The sequence below is a fragment of the Macrotis lagotis genome, chromosome 8, assembly GCF_037893015.1.
Source record: "Macrotis lagotis isolate mMagLag1 chromosome 8, bilby.v1.9.chrom.fasta, whole genome shotgun sequence".
In the NCBI taxonomy this organism is placed as follows: domain Eukaryota; kingdom Metazoa; phylum Chordata; class Mammalia; order Peramelemorphia; family Peramelidae; genus Macrotis; species Macrotis lagotis.
The window spans coordinates 44,689,573-44,711,807 of NC_133665.1; the positions used below are offsets into that span (position 1 = coordinate 44,689,573).

The 22,235-nt window shown below is 34.9% G+C and overlaps 1 pseudogene; it reads left to right on the forward strand.

Annotated features, from left to right (window-relative positions):
• The first annotated feature begins 1,527 nt into the window (after window positions 1–1,527).
• On the forward strand, window positions 1,528–2,448 carry LOC141494786 (olfactory receptor 13D1-like; annotated as a pseudogene).
• The last annotated feature ends 19,787 nt before the right edge of the window (window positions 2,449–22,235 follow it).

Sequence of the window (22,235 nt, forward strand, 5' to 3'; positions counted from 1 at the left end):
GAAGTTGAGAAGTCAAAGTCAAATCAAACAATCAAACATTTGTTAAGAAACAAACATATCCCATCTACTGTGTTAGTAAGGAGGAATGCAAATACAAAAAGGAAATTGTTCCTTTCCTCAAAATGTTTATATTTTACCAGAGGAGAAAATCAATTAGATTCATAAAAAGTAAAAGTAAGTCTATGCTACAAAGGTTTAGAATGAGATTCATTCATTTTTTTAGATGTAGAAGTAAAGAAAAGAGGCAGAAATCAATTAATGTAAGGCATGATCTCTTTGCACTCTTTCCTTTTTTTCGTTATTACCTGACAAGTTTGTCTTAGGCTCTCAGATACATTGTAGCAAGAAGGTCAGAATTCTATATATGACCCCCTTCTCCTAAAGTGAACAAGGATAAAAGTTTTCAGAGCATTTGCACACACATCTTCAGACAAATTGACTTTACAAAGTCAGTTTTATCTTGAATTCAAATAAGGTGGAAAAATTAATATTTTCTACAATGATAACTTATCAATGCTTTTGTTTAATACAAAAAAGTACCATGTGTACACTTGACAATAAAGGTATTGTGACTGTCTCATCCCTGAATGGCTAGGTATGTAATTGAAAATCAGAAATAATAATCAGATTTTTGTGCTTCATATTCCTGGTGAATATAAAGTATAAAAACTTTTGGAAATGAAGGATACCTTACAAACTATTGTTCCAACACCTTAACAACTTCTCATATAAACTCTCACACACATAATATATTAATCTCTATTGTCTACAATCAATTAGCAAAGCTTAAATAAACCTATCTCTCTAAGAATTTTTTCAAAAATTGTTTTAAAATATTATAATACGTCATTTAATTCTATATAATTTGCTTTTTTATGTGCTCATTTCTTTTAACAGAAGCTATGTAATATGTAATCAGCAGAAACCCTGAATTAACTGTGGATATACAAAAACATGGAACCTATTAGTTATCCTCTGGAATATTTGGGTAATTATCAATTAAATATCAGTTTATATCTAAGCCTTCTGACTACCTGTAATGTATTAACTCCAAGATACTGTCTTTTAAAAAGGGAAGTAGCATCCTCATGCTTGTGGAGAAGCTAGGAGGTACAATAGATAACACACTGGACCTCAGATCAGGAGGACCTGAGTTTGAATTTGACCTCAAACACTTGCCAGCTCTTTCACTCATATCTAAAAATGGAAGGAAACCTTCTCATCCACCCCTAATTCTCATAAAATCTGGAACAGAGTTTGAAATATAAAATAGGTTATTTGGGCTTCAAACCTCAAGCTGAGTCAAATAGACTGAATAGACTGTAGCAAATGGGGACTAAACAAGAAGCAGTGGAAAGAATATATTTCCTGGTCATCCCTGCTTTTCTGTTAGACTTTCATTGTACCTAGTTATCACAGAGTGTAATTTTTAAAACATATGTGACATTTCAAAATCACTGCAGTTAGATTAAAGTTGTGTTTTGTGTTCCTATCTGAAATCTTAAAAGTGGAAAAAAAAGCAAATGAATGGAAAATTCAAATTGGACCTTGGTGACCATGGTTTTTCTCCATGGCCTTGGTGCCAACCCCAACTCCCATTTCATTTTCATTCTGTTGTGTCTTATCATGTACATTATAATCCTACTGGGCAACAGTTTCCTCATTATAATCAGTATCCTAGACTCTCGCCTCCATACTCCTATGTACTTCTTCCTCAGAAATCTCTCCTTTGTGGATATCTGCTATACATCTTCTTCTATTCCTATGTTACAGGGCAAAAATCTATTTCTTTTGTGGGTTGTGGAGCACAAATGTGGACCCCTTGGCTTGGGGTCCACAGAGTGTGTGCTCCTATCTTCAATGGCCTATGATTGATATGTGGCCATTTCTAATCTTCTGAGACACACCATCATCATGAGCAAGGGGCTTTCTGTAAAATTGGTGACCAGTTGCTGGATGACAGGTAAATTTACTTCAATGATACAAACCACCCTTACTATGTGACTATCATTTTGTGGGAACAACATTGATTATCTCACATGTGAGATACTGCATGTTTTGAAATTAGCCTGTGAAGATATTTCCCTTAATGTGATCATTATGCCGATTTTAAATATCATTATAATAGTAATTCCAGTGGAGTTTGCATTCATCTCCTATTTTTTCATCCTCTTAACTATTCTAAGATTCAATTCTGTTGAGGGAAGAAAAAAGACCTTTCCTACCTGCTCAGCCCACCTGACTGTAGTGATCGTGTTTTATGGGACTATTCTGTTTATGTCTATGAAACCCAAGTCCAAAGATTCACATGCAACAGATGAGCTGCTTGCTCTCTTCTATGCTCTTGTTATTCCCATGTTGAATCCCATCATTTACAGTATGAAAAACAAGGATATTAAAGTAGCTGTGATAAAGCTTAACAAAAATATATTCTCACAGAGAACATGACAGACTATAGTCATCAGTCAGATAAGATGAAAAAATAAAAAATTTTATACATTCAGAATCAACTTTTCAAAGTCTGATTCTCTCCCTTCCCCACTGAAAACTCACCAAAAACATCTATGGCAAGGCACAGCCATGGAAGGAACTAAAAAGATAGTCAAAAAAGTACAATATAGTGCACTTTTTCTAATAGGAAGGATAAAAGATTTAGAATTCAAATAAGGGGAACTCTGATGACATAGCAGGAACAAAAATGAAAAAAAATAGCTTGATATCAGAAAAATTTCATAACCATTAGAGTTGCCCCAAAATGAAGACCTCCAAGCAAACTGGGTGGCCATTTGTCAAGTATGTTATCTGGGAATTTTCTTTGGGATATGGGTTGGTCTAAATGGTTACATAAGTATGATGATGATGATGATGATGATGATGATGATGATGATGATGATGAAGATAGCTAGCATTTCTATAGTGTTCTGAAGTTTGGATAGTTTTAACCAAGTTAGTATATTTGATCCTTCCAACAACTCTGTGAGGTAGCTGCTATTATTATCTCCCATTTTTAACAAAGAATCTAAAAGGATTAAATGATTTGCTCAAGATCACACAACTAGCAATAACTAGAATAAAATAATTTTGAAACTTTTCTTTCTAAGGTAAGTTTCAAAATTATTTTATTCCAAGTCCAAAATTCAGCATACCACTGAGCAATGTTCCTCCCCACTCTCAAATTCTGTGAACTTCTTTGACTTAACTAATTTGTCAGTTTTTCAAGCTTCCTTTTATCCAATCCTAAATAACAATACTCCACTGCAGTTAAGTTGACCTCATCACTATTCTACATATCTACTATGCTTATTTCCACCTCTGAGAATTTTTTCTGAGATGTCCTACCAGAAGCATGCTTCTTATTTTCTTCTTCATCAGTTCAATTTTCAAAGCCAACTTTGCCTCACTTTTTCCACCAACACTGGCATAATAAACTCCATTTGGTTAGGTAATTTCTTGGATCATTTCAACAATTCCATACATATGTTAGCCTTATTTCTCTGGTTAGGTTTTATGTTCCTTGGAAGCAGGATCCATTATATATGTATCTTGTATCCCCTAAAGGGCAACAAAAATGTGCACACACCTAGAATGTGCTAAATAAATATTTGTCAATTGATAAGAAGCATTTATATTTTTTTCCTGAGTGGACCAATTCACTAGAAAGAACACATAGGCGCACATATACATATACATATACATATACATATACATATACACATACACATACATATACATATACATATACATATACACATACACATACACATACACATACACATACACATACATATACATATACATACATAAATATATGCCCTATTTTAGGTGAAGTATATCCCACATTGAAAATTATCATGATTATTACTAAATGGAAGTAAAGAAATTATTTATATCAAGAGTCATAATAATCATAATACAATTTATATAGAGTTTAATATTTAATATAATGCTTTAAAGTCATCAAGACCTGGGTAAAAATTCCAATTCTGTATTCTCAATACCCTTATACCTTCCAAGTTAAAACTAGCTCTGCCTGCCCCTTCTACTTTGCCTAATCAAAGGAGAACTTTGATTACTGAAGTGGAGACCAATCCTGGAGAAGTCAGTGGAAGGGGAGAATTCTCTTTTCTTTATGAAGTGCAGGACTTGGAATGATTTTCCCCCGAGAGAGGGGCCATGCCTTGGAAAGAATTGCAGCTGCAGAATTGACTGGTGACCTCTGATTTAGATGATCAAGTGACAAGTTAGCTTAACCTTACTGTTCAAAGTCTGTCACCATAAAATTAGACCATCAAGAGACAGGTTAGTTTTAACATACTGTTGAGAGTGTCACCACAAAATTGCCATACTGAAGATTAGACTTTCAAGAGATGGATTAGCTCTCCCCTATTGTTGAAAGCACCAAAGAGCCTTGGTGATATGAAAAAGACCTGACTTAAAAGCTCAATGTCACCCACTGATCACCAGCCTTTCTAATTTTATTATGTTAGACTACTGGACTCAGAATGGCATCTTTGCACAATGCCCCCTCATTTTAATCAATCTTATGTGCAAGCTATGACATCATTTTCCTGATGTCATGGTCTTCTTCAATATCAAAGGACAACTACTAGGTCTAGGACTTTTGCCAAAACTCTGTTCTAAGTTAATGAGATTCCCTTCATATTAAATTTATTTCTATTCCTCTTCTTCCATCTTCTCATAATACCAGAGACACTTGTAATACTAGTTCAACCCCTATGCATCTTTTCCAGTGCCTCTCACACCACTCCCAAAACACTGGTTCAGAAAAACAAACAGGACAAATTTCCCCTTACTGCCATTATTCTGCAGCTTCTTGTCTGCAGAGATTCATGCTATCCAGAGAGATTAGCCTATACAGATTCCTGTTTCAATTATCTAGCAATTATCTACCCCTCCTCCCTCAGAAACTTTGTCCTTGGAAATTGGTTCCTTTATCTTTTAACTCCTACATTTATACTATAATACCTCAAAATCCATGTACACATTTCCTAAAATGACTTTCTAATTCACCAATATCCTCAATTCCCACATCTAATTCATCAATATTCTCAATTCTCATGCCCAACTCTTTGCCTCTACATAAGGTCATGATTACATATTTGGCCTTACCATCATCCATCACTCAAAGGTGTTTCATGATCAAGAATTTGGAAATTCTTACATTTCATCCCATATTCACATAATGCCATATTTTCCTGTTTTTTCTAAACCTATCCTTTGCTCTCACTGAGACCTCTAGTTCCTCTTCCCCTCAGGACTTTTCAAGACTTTGGAGTGATTTTCCTCTTCTTTTTTCTTACTCTCTAGCAAGGTTTTTTATTTTGAATTTTTTACATTTTTTCCCCTAATCTTGCTTCCCTCCCCCCCACCCCCCCACAGAAGGCAGTCTGTTAATCTTTACATTATTTCCATAGTATACATTAATCTAAGTTGAATGTGATGAGAGAGAAATCATATCCTTAAGGAAGAAAAATAAAGTATTGTGCCTGATTTTTGTACTAATGGAATGAGCAGGTCCATCAAGGTTGGTCATTACCCTCCTGTTACTGCTAGGGTGCACAATATTCCTCTGGTTCTACCCATCTCACTCAGAATCAGTCCATGCAAATCTTTCCCTGAAATTCCATCCCTCCTAGCTTCTAATAGAACAATAATGTTCCATCACATACATATACCACAGTTTGCTAAGCCATTCCCCAATAGAAGGACATTTACTTAATTTTTCCACCACAAACAGAGCTGCTATGAATATTTTTGTACAAATGATTTTTATACATTACTAAATTATTCTTATTTAAGAGTAAACATAATACCCCTCCTCCTAAGAAATATAGACCCTCATGAGAAATAAAGTAAAAGAAAAAGAAAGTAAAAGAAAGAGAAGAGAAATAAATGCATTTCAATCTGTGTTCTGATACCATCAGCTCTGGCTCAGGTGGATCACATTCTTTATAAGTCCATCATAAAAGTTACTTCCATATTTTTCCACTGTTGCTGCTGCTAATTGTAATTCCCTCCATCCATTCCTCCCCACTACCATATATTATATTTTCTGTCTCCTTTCACTCTCTCCCTCTTCTAAAATGTGCTGTAGAGTAGCTGAGTGGTGCAGTGGACTGATCACTGGCCCTGGGGCCAAGAGGCCCTGAGCCCACATACCACCCCTGAGACCCAGCAACCACCCAGCCCCGTGGTCCCAGACAGGCCACCCAATCTCAACCCCTTGCAAAAAGTAAAATAGAAAATGTGTTATATCTGTTCCTTCTACCTGCTCTATTAAATGTGTTCCTTCTGCCTGATCTACTAAATGAGAAGTTTGATATGAGTATTATCATTATCATTTTTCTATGTAAGAATATATGCAGTGCATCATCATTAAATCCCTCATACTTTACCCTTCTCCTCTGCTCTCTTTGCTTCACCTGAGTCCTGTATTTAAAAGTCAAACTTTCTTTTCAGCTCTAGTCTTTTCAAAAGGAACATTTCAAATTTCCTTGTTTCATTGAAAGTCCATCTTTTCCCCTGGAAGAGGATGTTCAGTTTTGCTGGGTAGTTGATTCTCGATTGCATTCAAAGTCCTTTGCCTTCCAGAATATTATATTCCAAGCCCTACAAGCCCTTAATGTAGTTGCTGCTATCCTGTGTGATCCTGACCGCAGTTCCACGATATTTGAATTGTGTCCTTCTGGCTGCTTGTAATATTTTCTCTGTGACTTGGGAGTTCTGGAACTTGGCTATAATATTCCTGGGGGGGAGGTTTTTGGATCTCTTTCCAGGGGAAATTGATGGATTCTCTCAATTTCTATTTTTCCCTTTACTTCTAGTATCTCAGGGCAACTTTCCTATAGGATTTCTTTAAAAATGATAATGACTTTCAGGTATCCCAATAATTTTTAAATTCTTTCCTGAATCTGTTTTCCATATCAGTTGTTTTTTTAATGAGATGTTTCACAAAAATCAAAGGAGAGTAAATAGGAGAGTTTTGATTTTAATTCATATCTTCTTGTTCAAAAATTGGTGTACACTGTGGTAGGCATTTACTTATTAAGTAATAAGGAAAGTATCAGGTGAAAAGAAAGAAATTATGATTTTTAGAGGAAAATATAGTAGCTTCTCAGGGAAAATAACTCATCCCCTCTTGGAATAGAATATCCACTTTGTTGTCTGCATAGGCAATAGGGCTGTCACAGAATTATCATTCAGGAAAAATTTATCATTCTTGACAAAGAAAAACTTGCTGAGTTTCTGGCATTTCTGCTATAGCCTGTTATTTCATTCTCTAAGTACACAGAGAAAAAATATAGAATTAACTTCAGCAAATATTCATTAATTTTAGATGAAATGATATTCTAACTTCCTGGAGCTTACAGGAGTATTGATGTAGGTGAATTCAAGAGAGCTAAGAGGAGAAATTAATCATACTATGTTGGAGACTTTCTATGACATACTCTTTGTGGGGAAAAAAGTATATTTGCTGTCTGGATAAAGACTGTCCTCAGAACCTCAGAACAACTTGCTGTAAATTCATCTATCCAAGATTATATCTATCCAAGAAAGCTTGCTTCATAAGACCTTGTCAGGTCCATTAGAACAACATAGGTAAATTTTTTCCATCTTTGGAGGTAACACAAATTGTCAGCAACTCTGACACAATACAGATTATTGACTACAATGCTGACACAACTAAGGGGGGGATTGGGAGAAATGGGGGGGCGAGATAGAGGGAGGGGGTAATAGTTTATGGTTGTTGTCCATGGTGCTGATAATTCAAATGTTAGCTTTTCATATTTCATTTTATACTCACAACAATCCTGTGATGTTGGGTGCCATAATTTTTCCAGTTTTACAGCTGAGTAAACTGAAGTATGTTGAGGTTAAGGGACACTAGCTAGTGTCTGAGATAGGATTTGAACTGAAGTCTTCCTGACTCTGTCCACTGCACTGCCTACTTCCCTAACACAGTCAGAGGCAATTGTCAATGTGTCAAAACAAAAGGATCTGCTGGGGTATGCCAGATCTCATCACTGGTTTATGAGAGCTGACTGCTAAGTGTGAGCATTTACACCTCAAGAATCAGTAAATCACAATTGAGAAATCTACTTAATGTTTTATTAATTTTTGGACTTAAGAAAGTGATGAATAAAATTTTAATAATTCAATACAACTTAAAAGTGTGTCATACATTTTAGGAAAGTCAGTGTTAAATATTTACCAGTATATTGCTGAAGATATGCCATCTTCAAAGTATAGGTATTACTGTTTTGAGGTCTTTAGTCTCAACTAAACTAAAGATTTGCTTGAAAAAAAAAACTAGTGACAAAAAAAAAATCCTACCACTGATAATTATTTATACTAGTCAAATTCACTCAACTGAATTTATCCACAAAACATGGAATCCTGGATCTTTTAATTGGCATTCATATTTTCAAAGATTTATTCTACCAAGGAATGTTTGCTCTGAAGTATCTTACAGTCATTCCCTTCGTTCCTGGTGTTTTAAATTATTCGCCTTCTATTTCAAGATTAGGCAGTTGTCACAGACTTAATATACATGCACACACAAGAATGAACTTTCCTTGGGTGTCTCATTGGTCTGTGTTCTAAGAAATTAGTGTCTAGTCTGAACTAATAGAGTACATCATGTTAGATGAGAGTTGAATCTGTACTTAAATTTCTGACTGAGGCTCTGAAATGTTAGCAAGGAAGGAGGGAATAGACAGAGGACTATGAAATAAGGTGACCTTCACTCAAACCTTCTTAGAATATCAGAGTGCAGTATTCTTTCCTTTACAAAAAGTTCATATCTTAAGCTCAGAAATATGTGTTGAATCTACCACCACAAATATGAGGGATTAAAAATGAGGATACTTGATCCTGGGAGTATAGAGGTCAAATAAGGGAGAATTAATAGAGTTAGCCCTACCTAAGAGGATTTAGCTGTATAGATTTAAATGAGGGCAAAAAAATATCAATGGTACTAGATAAGGACATTATTAATTTCTCTAATGGTCTATCAAATAGTCAAGTAACCAGGTTCAACTAGTAGGGTATAGGCCCATAGGCCTACATGTGATAAATATGTGCTTTTAGGTAATTCACATCTTGGCTTCCTTGGATGAGGGTGGGAATTTTTAACAGAGTACCAAAATTTACAAGCTACAATGAAAATTATAGGTCATCACCTCTGATCTTAATTTGTACGTGAAAATATGAGACCCATTAGATGCTTGCTAAACAAAAGATAGTACTCTTAATAGGATCATCTTAGAAATACTACTGACCATGATATAATAGGACAAAGCTGATTTCAAGTCACAGAAGAATGAAAGTTCTGTCAGAAGCCATATGTATATCAAGAAAAAAAAAAAATGATTTACAGGGAAATGGACACATCTTGGAAACTCAAGCAAACATCCCAGACACCACAAAATGGGGTATTCAGAGAAATCCTATCTAAAAGAAGAATTAGGGGTGGCTAGGTGGCGCATTGTTTAGAGCACCAACCCTGGAGTCAGGAGTACCTGAGTTCAAATCCAGCCTCAGACACTTAATAATTACCTAGCTGTGTGGCCTTGGGCAAGCCACTTAACCCCACTGCCTTGCAAAAAAGAAAAAAAAGAAAAAATAAATAAAAGAAAAATTAAATTGAAATAAATAAACGAAAATTGATTTTTAATGGGAAGACAGGTGCTTTTCCCCTCTATCTTCCTTTATATTTCCTATTAAGGGAAAAATGCAAAGTCTCATGGGTGCATGCTTTAAATCAAAGGAAGAAAAAAGAACACCACAAACCTAGCTTGTACTTGATTAAGGTAAAGAAAAATATTTAGAAACTCCAAGATCATCTTAATATACTTATGAAAACAGAGCAAGGAGAGAGTTCAGAATGCAAACTACATGATTTTTATGTGACTTTGAGTGACTAAATGTACTTCTGAGTATGTAAAAATTGTTGTCTGCTGGAAAGCAATGGGAAAAATCTTTTAACTCCCTAGTGAGATCTGAAATCATTAACTATAACCATACAAGAAATCCTTTTTAGAAAGTATGAGTGAAATTTTCATTCATGTTATTGTTGATAAGTGTTCTATGTTCTTAGCTGACATCTTGAAGGTAGAAGAAACAGAATAAATGGAAAGACAAAACCCAACTATGGTGACTATGTCCTTTCTTCATAGTCTTGCTGCCTACCCAAATTTAAATTTTGTTTTCTTTTTGATGCTGCTCATCATGTACATTATAATCTTGATAGGCATTGGTTTACAATCAGCAACCTGGATCCCAGATCCACACTTCCATGTACTTCTTCCTCAGCAATATCTCCTTTCTGGACATCATTATACATTCACTTATGTTCCTTTCCCACTTGTGAAATTTATATCAGGGGAGACTTTCATTACTTTTGAAGGATGTGAAATACAAGTGTTCTTATCTCTTGTCTGGAGTGTTCTCTTGACTGAAATTTGACCTGCACATAGCCATTTATAAGTCCTTGAGAAATCACACCATCATGAATAAGATGCTTTATGGGTTGATAGCAGAAAGTTCCCAAAGAGCAAGTGGGATAACCTCACAAATACAAGCAACACCTGCTATGGGATTGTCCCTATATAGGTACAATGCCTTTGGTTATCTCACAGGGAAGATTCTTACTGTTTTCCAACTGGCATGTACAGATATTTCACTCCATATTATCATTATGTCAATATAAAATATAATTCATAAGTAATTCCAGTGTTGTTCATTTTAAATTCCTATTTTTTTCATCCTTTTTATCATCCTAAAAATCAATTCTGCTGTGGGAAGAAAAAAAAACTTTTCTATATGCTCAGCCCATCTGACTATAATTAATTTTATTTTATAGGACTATATTCTTCTTTTAATGTTATTTTATTTTACTTTTTTCTAATTACTTGCAAAGTTAGTTTTCAACATTAATCTTTTTGAAAGATTTTGAGTTCTTCATTATTTTACCTCCCTTTCTTCCCACCTGCCTCCCCATGATAGTAAATAATCTGATATAGGTTACATATGTATGATCATGTTTAACATTTCCATATTAATCTTGTTGTGGAAGAAGAATCAGAACTTAAGGGAGGAAAAAAGCTCAAGATAGAGAAAAAATATTAAACAATTTTTAAAAAATGAAAATAGGGGCGGCTAGGTGGCGTAGTGGATAAAGCACCGGCCTTGGAGTCAGGAGTACCTGGGTTCAAATCCAGTCTCAGACACTTAATAATTACCTAGCTGTGTGGCCTTGGGTAAGCCACTTAACCCCATTTGCCTTGCAAAAACCTAAAAAAAAAACAAACAAACAAAAAAAATGAAAATAGCATGTTTTGGTCAACAACCAACAATCTATATTTTACTCTGGATGTGTATGACATTTTCGATCACAAGTCCTTTATAATAGTCCTTGATTACTGAATCAATTCTATTGAAATACAAATGTATTTTTTTCCTTTTTATTATATAAATATTTTATTTGCTTTCCAATTACATACAATAGTAGTTTCCACCAATCATTTTTGCATCTGATAGTCTTTTCATTTGTTTCCATGATATTCATAGATTAAAACTGAATGTGTTGAGAGAAAAATCATAGCCTTCAGGAAGAAAGAAAATATTAGAGATAGTAGAATTATGTAATATATAAGATAACTTTTTAATAATTGAAGATAATAATCTTTGATCTTCGTTTAAACTACACAAGTCTTTTTCTGGATACAGATGGTATTCTCCATTACAGATTCCCTAAAATTGTCCCTGATTATTACATTGATGGAGTAAGCAAGTCCACCAAGGTTGATCATCATCCTATGTCACTGTTAATGTGTACAGTATTTTTCTGGTTCTGCTCATCTCACTCAGTATCAATTCATGCAAGTTTTTCCAGGCTTCCCTAAAATTCCATCCCTCCTGATTTCTAATAGAACAATAGTATTCCATCACATACATATGCCACAATTTGTTCAGTCATTCCCCACTTGATGGACATCCTCTCAATTTCCATTTCTTTACCACTACAAACAGAGCTGCTATGAATATCGTTGTACATGTGGGGTTTTTACTCTTTTTCATGATCTCTTCAGGATATAGACCTAGTAGTGGTATTGCTGGATCAAAGGGTATGCACATTTTTTCTTACACTTTGAGGATAATTCCAAATTGCTCTCCAGAAAGATAGGATCTGTTCACAGCTTCACCAACAATGCATTACTGATGGAATTATATTCTTAATGTGCATGAAGCACAAGTCCAAAGGCTCTCATTGAACAGATGAACTGATTGCCCTCTTCCATGCTATTGTTATTTTCATAATGAATTCCATCATCTACAGGCTGAGGAACAAGGATGTGAAAGCAGCAGTAAAAAAACTGAATATAAGTATCTTTACAGGGTGACCATATTGTGACAAGCAAATGCAATGAAGAGAAATAAGCAAACAATAGTTAGAATCAACTTTTTTAATCTGACTGATTAAAGCTCCAAAGGTGGCTAATCAGGTTTGAATCATGGAGAGTTTGAATTGCTCACAAATTTCTAAATATGAGTTGTTCTATCCCTGATCAACACTACCATTCTAGAATTCATATAAACACTGGATTATATAAGCAAACCACTCTAGACTGTATATTAAGAAATATTTACTCTGCATGATGCTTTTACAAAGACAAAACTTTTACTGAGGTGGGGAGTAGTCCCACAAGGGTCCCCACCTTTAATCATTATAGAATTATGTGTAACAGGTACAAAGTGGTTTCTTTCACAATATTTCCAAAATTATCTTGAAAGGATACTATCATATATGAGAAATTTTAACAAAATCCTATAGAGCTAGATTTCATGCCAAGAGATTATCCCACAAAAAAATACTACAATATGTTAGAAGGCATATTATTCATAGACAGGGAACAATGGTAGCACTCTTGCTCCTCATCAATTAAGAAACTGGAAAACCCCAAAGTGGAGATTGAAAAGCAGAATTTAAAGAGAGCACACACCTCAGAGAAGCAAAAAGTAATAGGAACAGACAACCTAATCTTACTGCAAAAGCTTCACTTTTCATGGATATGGTATCATACATAAGTCATCCTGCAAGTTCATGAGCCCAAGAGATGTACCAATGTGTAATTGATCTGCCATATGTCTAGGGGCCAAATATCAAACTCAATAGGACCAGCTAGCTATGGAATGCTTATCTTTGTGGCTATCACTGAATAAAAGCAGAATCACACACATGTAAGTCTATGGGAGTGTATAGAGAATGTATAGCTACCAGAAGTAGAAGGAACTTACCATCTCACTCCCTGTGGAGATATTTGATTTAGTGTTTATCTATTACTCAAGGTCCTAGGACCAAAGTGGTTCTTTGTATAGTAGATATGTGATGTAGTTTTTCCACACCAAAACAATGTCATGGACCTGTATGTCTGAAATAATCAGAAACATCACTAGGCCACTGTATCAAAATAAGCCATTGGAATCCAGCAGCAGACCAATCTAGTAGTGCAGAGGCTCCAGCAAGTTCTGAAAGGGGATCACTTAAAGGAAAAAAAAGAGAGAAACTGGAACCACCTTTAGGTTATTATCTTTTACATCTTCATTGAGGTATAACCTCTAACACTGATGGCCATGACCTTTGAATTCTGCTATTGCCTCCATTCTCAAGTGGGACATCTAATTGTTTTCTGTTTTTTCTAGGGAGAGATAGAGAAATTATTTTGAACAGAAAATATATTTGGAAAACCACAATCTTTTTATCCAATCATCAAAACACTTCATTCCTCTTAGTTGATTAAGGTTTACCTTCCACATGTCTTATATTATTTTGCTTCCTTGATTCAATTCAGTTATCTAGTCTTCATTAATTACATTAATTGATGTTGAAGTTGAACTCTCTACCTGTATACATTGTAAATTTAATCAATGCAGTAACTAATCATGACTTCAGTATACTCCTCATCTAACTAGAGAGGTGGTGAATTATAAAAGAAGAATAAAAAAAATTTCCCCATATAACAAATTTATAGATTTCTTTTACTTAACTATACTTTATTATTGCAAAGTAGTTTTTGAGAAACCACAATAGTATAAAACGTGTTTGTATTAAAGAATAACAGAAAGGTGCTTTAAAGTCCATATTTAAATGACACTTGTGATGATTATTAGGGACCATGAAATGGAATTTATTTTTTCCCCTTTTGAAGAAGTGGATCAAAAACAGTGGTGAAACAATGAGATGATGAAAACTGATAATGAAGAAACAGTAGAATGCAACCCTTAATCTGTTTTTCTTTTTTAAAAAAATTTTCAGACAGAAAAAAAATTGCAACCCAGGATAAAAAGATAGTAAGAGACCACCTGGATTCATTTAATTATTTATAATTATCAGAGTTCTGACAAACTATATGTCAGGTTTAATAAAAAAAATATAATTTGATTTCTGGACAAATGTTTGTAGTGTGGTTAATAGGATGAGTAACAGAAAATGAGATAAATTAATGACAATCTGATTTTTAAAAATTGAAAAGTACTTCAAAGCATAAATCAGTGAGTTTCATCTACATATATAAGAAAAAATCTAGTTTGCATAATAAAAGTAATAGATTTTGAGCCCACAAAAAGTGAAAGGATTTTATTCTAGAGTCGTCACATGATCATCTAGGAAATGGCATGACAGAATAATTTTATTTCCTTCTCTGACTAAACTCAATTATGTGAGTTAGTGATTTTTTTTTAAATTGAAGTAACTACTATGCACCAGGTACTGTGTAAACAAATAATTTACAAAATAGGCATGACCCTCCAGGGGCTTACAATCCATCCAAACTATATGCCAAGGGAATACGATAGACATAATGCAATCTATTATTTGACCTTGTGAAAAATATGAAAAGAAGTGAATTGGGTGGATTCAAACTAGTTCAATGCATAAGCCAAAGTATAGTAATTAAGAGATCATTGTTGATCTGAAGATAAGTCCATAGTAAAATGTTCCATGAATTGGCAAATTGTACCTATTTTGTTCAACAATTTTATCACTAATTTAGATGAAATGCTTAGCAAATTTTGAAATGATGCAAAAATAGAGAAAACTGTCAACACATTAGGTGAAAAAATTAGTATACATAAAGATCTTTGCATATTAAACCAATAAGCAAAATCAATTTAAATTGAATTTAATAAGGAAAAATAAAAATTATAAACCTAGGCTCAAAATTCCAACTACCAAAGTACAAGATAAGGAAAATGTGGACAAATAATAGTTTATTTGAAAAATATTTTACATGGGATTACTTTAAAATTACAAATTTTAATGAGTTACTGGTATGATATGAGAATTTAAATAGTAATGAGATGTGAGAATCCATTTAAGAGAAACATAGGTTCCACAATTGTGGAGGTAATAAGACTGCTCCAGGACCTTTTGGGAGGAGTCTTAGAAGTGACTCTGGGTTCTCAAGAATAAGCCTAAATAGTACAAACTCTGATAGCTTCATCCAACAAGAGAAGACACTGAATATAAATCAGGAGACAACTCCTGATGTTTAAGAAACAAATTAGTTAAGTATGCAGATGCTTATGGAGTAAGCTTACCACTAGACGTCAAAATGTAGTTGACATTTTATGGAAAGATAGCTTACCTGTCCTCCCCACCAAAGCAAATAAACAAGCTAAATAAACAAGATTTAATGCCCTCAGTGATCATATTGTAGGACAGAGCCAAGATGGAAGCATGAGAACAACCTTTCCCAGGAGCTCTCTCTAAAATATTCCAAAAATCTTAAAATTGTGACTCTAACTAAATTTTTGAGACAGAGAATCCACAGAAAGATCCAGGGAGGCAATTCTCCAGCCCAAGGTAACCTGGAAGATCATGGGGAAAGCTCTGTTCCACAGAGTTGGAGGGGGTGGCAGCATAGCCAGGAACATCTCTCCAGAGCAAAGGAGCTCCAGCCTTATGAGAACAGCCAGAAGGGCACTTGGGTCCCTGGGAACACTGCTTCCAGCAGTAGAAGCAGTTTCCTGACCTGCCAACCCAGGGAACACCAAGCACAACTTGGAAAATTAGCAGGTAAATCTCTGCCAAAGTGAGTGGGAACAACATGGCCCTCAGCATAGCCATGGCCATCAGCCCAGCTGTGGACCTCAGTGCAGCCCAGATCCCAGTAAACAGAAGCAGGTATGCAGAGCCACCCAGCAGAGAACTGCCCAGCAGTTGATCCTAGAGCACTTAGCCTATAAGGGGGTGGGGATAAACTATCAAGGACTCTCCTCTGTCCCTGGGACAGGACTCTTGTGTTTTGTCCATAATCAGACTCTGGTCACAGTCTGGGGCCCCCTATTGCCATAGAGCAGAGACTCTCCTCACAGTTCCAGGGCAAAGAGGTGTGCTTGTGGTCATCTATAGACCAAAGCACAGGCAGCAAAGCAGTCAGAGTCTCTCATAAGACTTTGAAGGACTTGAAGTCCTTGCAGTGTGTCCCAATAAAACTCAAAATTTCAGGAAGCACCCCAAAACTAGGCACAAACAGGGGAAATGAGTAAACAGAAAAAAAAGGAAACTGACCACAGACAATTACTTTGGTCCTGTGGTTGATCAAAACACACATTCAGAAGATGACAAAGTTCAAGTTTCTACATCTAAAGCCTTCAAGAAATATAGAAGTTGGTCTCGGGCTATTTCAAAACTCAAAAAAGATTTTGAAAATCAACTAAGGGAGGTAGAGGAAAAATTGGGAAGAGAAATGAGAAAGATGCAGGAAAACATGAAAACCAAGTCAGCAGCTTTGTCAAGGAGATTCAAAAAAAAATGCTGAAGAAAATAACATCTTAAAAAAAAGTTTAGGTCAAATGGAATAGACAGTTCAAAAAGTTAATGAGGAGAAAAATACCTTTAAAAGCAGAACTGGCCAGAAGGAAAAGGAGATAAGAAAGCTCCCTGAAGAAAACAACTCCTTCAAATGTAAAATGGAGCTAAATGAAGCTGATGACTTAGTGAGGAATCAATACCAAAAGAATGAAAAACTAGAAGAAAATGTGAAATATCTCATTGAAAAAAACAACTAAAAAAAATTTTTTTAAATAAATAAAAATGAAAAAACAACTGATCTGGAAAACAGATCCAGAAGAAACAATTTAAAAATTATTGAGCTACCTGAAAGTCATGATTAGGAAAAGAGCCTTGACTTCATTTTTTAAAGAATTTCTACAGGAAAATTGTTTTGATCTTAGAAGCAGAGGGTAAAATAGAAATTGAGAGAATCCCACCAATCTCCTCCTGAAAGAGATCTTAAAAAAATAACCCCCCAGAAATATTATTGCCAAGTCTCAGAACTCCCAAGTCAAAGAGAAAATATTACAAGCAGCCAAAAGGACACAATGCAAATGTTGTGGAGTTACAATCAGGATTACATAGGACTTAGTAGCACCCACATTAAGAGCTCGTAGGGCTTGGAATATAATATTCCAGAAGGCAAAAGAGCTTAGAATGCAACTGAGAATCAACCACCCAGCAAAACTGAACATCCTCTTCAAGGGGAAAAGATGGACTTTCAACGAAACAGGGGAATTTCAAATGTTCCTATTGAAACAACCAGAGATGAACAAAAAGTATGATCTTCAAGTACAGGACTCAGGTGAAGGGTGGAGAAGAAGAGCAAATTATGATGGATTTGATGATGATGAATTGTGTATATTCCTGCATGGGAAGATGATACTGATAATACTCATATGAACTTTCTCATTAGAGCAGTTAGAAGGAGCTTTAATAGACAAGGCATAGGAGAGAGCCAAATTTGAAGGTATAATATATTTTTAAAATGGAGTCATTGGGTAAAAAGGTAATGTATTGGGATAAAGGAGAAGGAGAAGCAGAATATTTCATGCAAAAGAGTCAAGAAATAGCTTTAGCAATAGTATGTAAGGGGGGGAGGTAAGGGAGAATGAAGGAGCCTTCATTCTAATTGGAAATGGCTCAGAGAGGAAACAACATACATACTTAATAGGGCATATACTGAATAGAGGAGAGGGTAGATCATGGAGAGAGGATAATCAGATATAGCATATTTTCTTTTTTACTTTTTGCATGGTGGTGGGATTGGGGGCACACAGCTGCATATCTGGGGTAGGATGTGGGCTTGGGGCCTCCTGGCCCCAGGTCCAGTGCTCTGTCCTCTGAACCACTTGGCTCTCCCATAGTACACTTTTGAAGAGGGTCAGAGTGAAAGAAGAGAGAAAATATAATAAATGGTAGTGGGGAGAAATGGATAGAGGGAATTACAATCAGCAACAGCAACTGTGGAAAAATATGGAAGTAACTTCTCTGATGAACTTATAATAAAGAATGCAATCCAAGGCAGAGACAGAGCTGATAGAATCAAAACACAGGTTGAAGTATGTTTTTTTTTCTCTTTATTTCATTTTATATCTCATGAGGTTTTTATTTTTGTGGTGGGAGGGGGGAATTATGTTTACTCTTACAACAAAAGAAGTCTCTAGAGGTGCTGAACAATGCTGTCAAACTGATGTAGAAATGTATCCCTGAACTCCTATATTGACTTAGAAGAACAAAAAATAACATAATTTATTGTATTGTTAAAAAAAAAGGATGTAGAGCCTTTGGGGATCACAAGCAGTTAGAGGTCACGAGAAGACCTTTGAGTTCACTAGCTCCACACCCTCATACTGCATATAGGAAAATTAAACTCAGAGAGATTAATTAATTTAGGCTGTGTGCAAAAGTCAAGAAAAGATTTTGGTTAAAATCCTGGTTCAGACACTATTTACAAAACATACAAAATAAATAAGGTAATTTTATACTCCCTCTGTGGACAATCAAAAGTGAAATGATGACACCTTTTCATTCTATGGATTTAAGGAAGGCAAGCCACAGGCTACTGTGACTTCTCAATGAGAACATTAAAGAATATAGATATTATTTTTGGACATGTGATTTATTATAATGTCTTTTAAAACTGTTTCTCTTCATAATATTTTTAACATTGTATACATTGTTCTAATTCTAAAGTTCTCTTTTCTGGGCATTATAAAGGTCTTTCTGTTTTCCTCTAAAACTACCTATTTTCATCACTTCTTATTAATGAAGGAAAAAAATGTTTTAGGGTGATCAAGTTTAGGGGTCCACAATGTGTGAACAAATTTACATAAAAGACAGACACTTGACTCAGAAGAATTTAGAGACAAAAATGATTTATTCTGCTATGGTAACAAAATAAAGAAATTAAACAGTAATGGGAATTTTACAAAGTAAAGAGGGAAAGTAAGGAAGGTTACAGGAGTGTGAAGGATATGGGAGTGTTTGGGCTCCAAAAAAATGTGAAAGGAGAATTATTAGTTTACCTTACAAAGACTGTCAGTATTGTTTTGCCTATGGGCAGGAATGTGAGTTAAGACAAAAGATTTAGCCCCAACCTGGTCAAAACCTGAGATTAAATCAGATCTGCCCCACCTAGTTCTGAGTTAACCTATGGTCTGTTCTTCTCCTTTGCACATGCTCAAGGAGATAAGATGTTCTTGCTCATTAGTAATAAGGAGCAGGGTGGGGAAAATTTATGAGGACAAATTGATCAATTTGATTGTGATCCCACCCAATGATTGGCTTGAAGGGGAGGAACAAAACCTTTCACAATGCTTAGGCAACTTTCAGTGTCTCTCTCCCCTTAAGAGAGGTGTGCCATTTATTAAGATGTCTTCATTAAAAAAAAAACATTTAAATGAAAGTATCATATTATGATATTTTAACTTATTACAAATCTATTTGCTCATTATAAATCTAAGTAGAAAGATAGCCATGAAAATAAATATGATAAGGGCAGCTAGTTGGTGTAGTCAGGCCCTGAGTTCAAATCCAGCCTCAGACACTTAATAATTACCTAGCTGTGTGGCCTTGGGCAAGCCACTTAACCCCATTGCCTTGCAAAAACTAAAAGAAAAAATTGCCTAGCTATGTGTTATTGGACAAGTCACTTAACCCCACTGCCTTAAATAAAATAAAATAAAATGAATAAATGAATATGATGGCCAAAAAGATTTAGGGATTATGGACTACAGTCCTCAAAAATTTGACACCAGTATGTCACCCTTACATTTACTTGTAACCTTGCTTCAATATTTATCTTTAAATGTCCTCTCAATTACTTTGTTTAGTTGAGTCTCATCTAATTTTCTTTAAATTTGCTTTTATATCTGCTCATTCTTGTTACTTTATGAGATTATATAGCTCATAATCTTCCATTATACTTTTTTTTTTAGTTTTTGCAAGGCAAATGGGGTCAAGTGGCTTGCCCAAGGCCACACAGCTAGGTAATTATTAAGTGTCTGAGGCGGGATCCAAACTCAGGTACTCCTGACTCCAGGGCTGGTGCTCCATCCACTGCGTCACCCAGCCACCCCTCCATTATACTTTTAAAGATTTTAGAAGTCAATTTAAATTTTTTATCCTTGTGTTCTTTTCTGCCTTCTGAAACTGTCCACGAGGGAAGTAGAATATTTCCTAACTGAGGAAGTTTTTAGGTTCTCTGGGTTTCCTTGTTATAGCAATTGATCTGCATTGCCTAAATTGTTGAACAAAATTGTTTTAAAACTGGCATTTTTTCATTATGTTAATTGCATATTGATTTTGATCTTTGTTCTAACAAGTTGTCTGGCTGAACAAAAACTACTGACTCACAAAAATGCTCACACTAGTAATAAATCATGTTCTGTCTATAAAAAAAGTAATTTCATTTCTTCTGATGCTATTTGATGCACATAATGTTCTGTGCCTTTTAATTCTTTTCTCAAATAAAAGATTTATGATATGATTTGTGGCAAATCTATTTAATGATTATCAGTTATCAATATGCAATGAAGCATAATGATATATACTTACTAAAGATGTTCAACACTCTTATAAGACCCATAACTTAGACACATGTCTCCATCCAATTTCATTTTATTTGATTTGATCCATTATCCTAAACTATCAAAATCTTTTTTCCAATTATGACTGTGTCAACAGAGCTGATATATTAGCTATCTCTCTACACTTTGTGTCATTTGTAAATCTTATCATATTTGTTATTTTTTCTAAGATATTTATGAAAATATTGAATAGCACAAGTTAAATCAAAGATTTATGAGGTACTTCACTAAAAGCCTGCTTCCAAAATGACAACTTGGATAGAAGCAACATATACTACTGATCTGCTTGGGAATCATAACAAGGTTCTCCTATTCAACTAAAAGTCTACCACTCTTGACCTAAGAAGTATCAAGTGTCACTGCTATTTAAGCTCATTTTCCCAGTTGATTTTTTTTCATGTAGTCTTTCTCCCCTCTGAAATAAAAATAAATGGGCCCAAAAATTAAGGATTGAGCTATTAATAACACTTCTCCATTGCCTAAGGCAACAAACCTTCCTGAGTATCAATCAATTAAGAAGCATTTATCACACACTATTATAAGTAATAAGGATATTAAGAGACAAAGGACAGTTCTAGCCCTCAAGGAGCTCACAAAGACTAGGAGATCTGCATCCAAATGAATCAAAGCTGCCATGGGTGCATATATGGTCTGCAAGTGTCACATTTCATTTCAGTCCTGAGCCACTAAACCAGGTCTGGCCCAGAAACTCTAACCTTTAATGATTATCCTTTGAGTACAATCAATCAACTGAGATAATTGATGTGACTTGTCTAAGGCCAGATAGTAAGTGTTTGAGGTAGGAGCCAAGTTCACATCTTCCTGACTACAAGTCCCATGTTCCATCTAATTGTACCACCTAGCTCTTTCCCAGGCACCATTTTTCCTTAATCTTTCATTTCTTTTCCTTTCTTCCACAACCTAGCGTAATGCTTTACTAAGTGTAGGAGCTTAAGAAACATTCAATGTATTGAAATATTAATCAAATAGAGGATCAAGAACCAACATCCATCTCAGAGAATATTTCTGTTTAAAACAGAATAATTAGGTCCTAGAGTTATTTTTCCTGTGATAGAAAGTTTTAAATTACTTTATATTTTCAAGTCTGAACTTTAAATTGCTTTAGAGACAAAAAAAATATTCCTAAGAAAAATTCTTTGTCTTCCATAGTCTGCAAATTAATCTTTAGAGATTTTCTTAGGCTTCAAATATGGCCCATGATCATTCCTGAGTTCCAAGAATAATCAGTTGATCCAATTCTTAAAATATGCTGCTTGATATTCTTT